The sequence below is a fragment of the Lithobates pipiens genome, unplaced genomic scaffold (genome assembly GCF_037356315.1).
Source record: "Lithobates pipiens isolate NorthernLeopardFrog02 unplaced genomic scaffold, aLitPip1_a1.2 Scaffold_19, whole genome shotgun sequence".
In the NCBI taxonomy this organism is placed as follows: Eukaryota; Metazoa; Chordata; class Amphibia; order Anura; family Ranidae; genus Lithobates; species Lithobates pipiens.
Genome location: NW_027507764.1, coordinates 58,413,351 through 58,418,267, shown reverse-complemented (window position 1 = coordinate 58,418,267; position 4,917 = coordinate 58,413,351). Strand labels below are relative to the sequence as shown.

At 40.7% G+C, this 4,917-nt stretch overlaps 1 pseudogene; it reads right to left on the bottom strand.

The window, feature by feature from the left end:
• Positions 1-1,076: 1,076 nt before the first annotated feature.
• LOC143998012 (SCAN domain-containing protein 3 pseudogene) lies at positions 1,077-2,951 on the bottom strand (annotated as a pseudogene).
• Between the last annotated feature and the right edge of the window lie 1,966 nt (positions 2,952-4,917).

Below are 4,917 nucleotides of genomic sequence, written 5' to 3'. Positions count from 1 at the left end.
ATTGCTACCTTGTTAGATGCCAGGATACAGGATACAAACAAAGTTTACCAGAGAATCTGGTCTAGATTTATGGACTATGTCTACTCTTCTGGTGGTTCCTGTATCAATCCAAATATAAAAGATGTCTTGGGATTCCTCCAGTCAGGTTTGGATCTGCCATTGTCTGTGAGCTCTCTGCGGGTCCAGGTTTACGCAATCTCTGCCTTTACTGGTGTTTATTGGGCAAGACATACTCTTACCAGACAATTCTTTAAAGGAGCATCAAGACTCAGCATCAAGAGCATCAGAGAAAGCCAAGATTCTCCAAATGGGATCTTCCCCTGTCTTAGATTTATTTTCAGGAGAAGCGTTTCAACGATTGGATGAGCTATCTATGACATTTCTCTTAAAACAGCTTTTCTAGTGGCCATAACATAGACTAAGAGAGTTTTGGAAATCAGTACTTTGGGTTCTAAGGAACCTTTTCTTACCTTCTTCTCTGATCGGGTAGTTCTGATTCCAATGTTAGGATCAAATCCTAAGGTGACATTGGTATTTTATGAGAATCAGGAAATTGTTCTCTCAACTTTTCAGTCAGTTGATTCTTCGGTTGTCCATCCTCTGGTTGTCAGAGAAGTCTTGAAGTACTACTTGGAATCTACAGCACCCTTCAGAAAGTCAGATCATCTGTTTGTTTACTTTTATGGAAAAAACAGGGGATTGCATGCTTCCTCTAGAACCATTGCATGCTGGATTGTCCAGGCCAGTGGTCCCCAACCTTTTTGGCACCAAGGCCCGGTTTTGTGGAAGAATATTTTTCCAAGGCCCGGTGGGGGGGGGAGGAATCGCGATGTGGTGCGTTATCGGTTCAATCATCCTGATACCATAATATCGGGACGATTGAAGTGCATTATTTATATTATTACAATATAATACAATGATTATATAGTTCCACTCAATGTAATGTAGAATCAGTGGGAGCCCCAAGCTTGTTTCCCTGCAACTAAACAGTGTTATGGTGTCAGGGTGACTGAAGCACGTTATTTCTATTACATTGGAATATAAAATGAAATAGTTCTACTCACCATAATGCAGAATCAGTGGGATCCCTGAGCTTGTTTTACTGCAACTAGGCGGTCCCATCTTGGGGTGATAGGAGACAGTGACACTCGAAGTGTGTTGCTTATGTCCAGTCTGCTCCGTAATCTTGTTTTGGTTGCTGTCACTGCAGAAGATCCAGCTTCACAAAGATAGGATGTTGGAAATGGCAGCAAGCTTTTCAGCGCTTTTGTGGCAATTGCAGGATATTCTGCCTTGACTTTAATCCAGAACGTATGGAGGTTTGAAGTCGTCTCAAACATACTTTTAAGGCCACCATCATTTGCGATCTCAAGCAGTTGATCCTCTTCTAGCACGGACAGAGTGGATTCACCTGGCTTATTCACAAATGGGTCACGGATCCATTCCTTCCCAATTCGGGGGTCTTTTGAGGATGGGAAATAATGCTCAAATTCATTTGAAAGTTGAGAGAGGTGATCATGCACCAGCTGTGTGAAAGAAGGTTCTGGCTCAGTCTCTTTCAAAAGCTCTGATAAGGTTGGAAACATGTCAAAAATATTATTGTTGACTCGTCGCCCCCATAATTCCAGTTTGGCTTTGAATGCAGCCACTTTATCAGCAGACTTAAACACAGTTCTCATTCTCCCCTGAAGTGACAGATTGAGTTCGTTGAGCAGGTTAAATATGTCACACAAGTAAGCAAGTTTTGTGACCCATTCTGTGACACTGAAATGTGCTGCAAGTGGTGACTGTTTTTCAGAAAGAAATCTCTGGAGCGGCTCTCGTAACTCAAACACTCTGCTCAGTGATCTACCTTTAGAAAGCCATCTCACTTCTGTGTATAAGAGAAGACGAGTGTGCTCTGCATCCATCTCCTCACAGAGCTGTTCGAACAGACGTGAGTTAAGGGCATGTACTTTAATGTGGTTGATTATTTTAATCACAGCCTGCAAAACGTTGTTCAGTTCAGGTGACATTTTTCGGCTAGCCAGCATTTCTCTATGGAGGACACAGTGCGTAGACTCACATTCGGAAGCAACCTCCTTGACCCGAGTGGTAAAACCAGAAAGCCGCCCAGTCATGGCAGCAGCTCCATCCGTGCATACACCAACACAAAACGACCAATTCAGTTTTCCTGACATATACTCATTTAAAGAATTGAACAATTCTGCAGCTGTGGTGTTGGTCGGCAAGAAGAGTGCACATAGCATATCCTCATGGACATCCTCCTGGAAAACATATCGAACAAAAACAAGCATTGTTGCCTTGTTGTCAACATCAGTAGACTCATCGACTTGTATGGCATACCATGGTGACTCCTTAATTCTCTCTATCAGTTGCGTTTCAATATCCTCTGCAATTTCATTTATTCGTCTAGCTACAGTGCTAGCCGAAAGAGGAACATGCGCCACCTTTTCAACCGCAGCCTCTCCTAAAATTTCACGGCAAATGTCCTTTGCAGCAGGCAGGATCAACTGTTCTCCGATTGTAAATGGTTTCTTAGATTTAGCAATACGGTTAGCCACTAAGAATGAGGCTCTCAATGCAGACGCATTTATCGAAGAGGTGGTCTTCAATAATTGCTTCTGTCCTTCGTGTTCACGTTTTTTTCTTTTGAAAAACTCAACCGGCTTGTCTTTTAATGAAGGGTGTTTGGTCTCCATATGGCGAAGCAGTTTTGAAGGTTTCATGGCTTCATTGGATAGCCGCTCACCACATATTATACAAAGCGGGTTTGGAGAATGTGAATCACCTGATGCAATGAACCCATAATTTAAATAGGACTCTTGGTATTTTCTTTTAAATGCAGCTTTCTTTTTGTTTGCAGTCTTAGAACAGTCTTCTGTTGTCTCATCATTGGGTCTTTGCCCCTTTTCAAAAAAGCTCTGCAGTGACATTTGTTTTTTACTCATTTTGGCTAGTTGGCAAAGCCTGCCACCAGATGGGAATTGCCACTGCTGTGGCCTGTCTTCAGATGGGAATTGCCACTGCTGCGGCCTGTCTTCAGATGGGAATTGCCACTGCTGCGGCCTGTCTTCAGATGGGAATTGCCACTGCTGCGGCCTGTCTTCAGATGGGAATTGCCACTGCTGCGGCCTGTCTTCAGATGGGAATTGCCACTGCTGCGGCCTGTCTTCAGATTGGAATTGCCACTGCTGCGGCCTGTCTTCAGATGGGAATTGCCACTGCTGCGGCCTGTCTTCAGATGGGAATTGCCACTGCTGCGGCCTGTCTTCAGATGGGAATTGCCACTGCTGCGGCCTGTCTTCAGATGGGAATTGCCACTGCTGCGGCCTGTCTTCAGATGGGAATTGCCACTGCTGCGGCCTGTCTTCAGATGGGAATTGCCACTGCTGCGGCCTGTCACTGCTGCAGCCTGTCTTCAGATGGGAATTGCCACTGCTGCGCCCTGTCACCAGATGTGGATTGCCACTGCTGCGCCCTGTCACCAGATGTGGATTGCCACTGCTGTGACCTGTCACCAGATGTGGATTGCCACTGCTGTGACCTGTCACCAGATGTGGATTGCCACTGCTGCGACCTGTCACCAGATGTGGATTGCCACTTTTCTGCCCCCAGATGTGGATTGTCAATGTCAGCTGCCAGCAGATGTGGATTGTCACTGTCACCTGCCACCAAAGCGTAACAGATTGTCACTAATTGGTTTTATTATAACAGTCCCACTATAAAAGTATTATAACGGTCCCAGTATAAAAAGTATTATTAAAAGTCCCAGTATAAAAGTATTATTAAAAGTATAAAAGTCCCAGTATAAAAGTATTAAAAGGATTATTAAAAGTCCCAGTATAAAAATAGTATTAAACGTCCCAGTATAGAAATAATATTAAATGTCCCAGTATAGAAATAATATTAGATGTCCCATTGCAGAAATAATATTAGATGTCCCATTGCAGAAATAATATTTGATGTCCCATTGCAGAAATAATATTAGATGTCCCATTGCAGAAATAATATTAGATGTCCCATTGCAGAAATAATATTTAATGTCCCGTGATAGAAATAATATTAGATGTCCCGTGATAGAAATAATATTAGATGTCCCATTGCAGAAATAATATTAGATGTCCCATTGCAGAAATAATATTAGATGTCCCATTGCAGAAATAATATTTAATGTCCCATTGCAGAAATAATATTAGATGTCCCATTGCAGAAATATTAGATGTCCCATTGCAGAAATAATATTTAATGTCCCGTGATAGAAATAATATTAGATGTCCCATTGCAGAAATAATTTTAGATGTCCCATTGCAGAAATAATATTTAATGTCCCATTGCAGAAATAATATTTAATGTCCCGTGATAGACATAATATTAGATGTCCCGTGATAGAAATAATATTTGATGTCCCATTGCAGAAATAATATTAGATGTCCCATTGCAGAAATAATATTTAATGTCCCGTGATAGAAATAATAGATGTCCCATGATAGAAATAATATTAGATGTCCCATTGCAGAAATAATATTAGATGTCCCATTGCAGAAATAATATTTGATGTCCCATTGCAGAAATAATATTTGATGTCCCATTGCAGAAATAATATTAGATGTCCCATTGCAGAAATAATATTTAATGTCCCGTGATAGAAATAATATTAGATGTCCCATTGCAGAAATAATTTTAGATGTCCCATTGCAGAAATAATATTTAATGTCCCATTGCAGAAATAATATTTAATGTCCCGTGATAGAAATAATATTAGTTGTCCCATTGCAGAAATAATATTTGATGTCCCATTGCAGAAATAATATTAATTTCCCAATTAATTAAATTAAATTAAATTAATTAAATTAATTAAATTAAATTAATATTAATTATAATAAAATATTAGGAGTGCAGAGTGCAATGTACTTA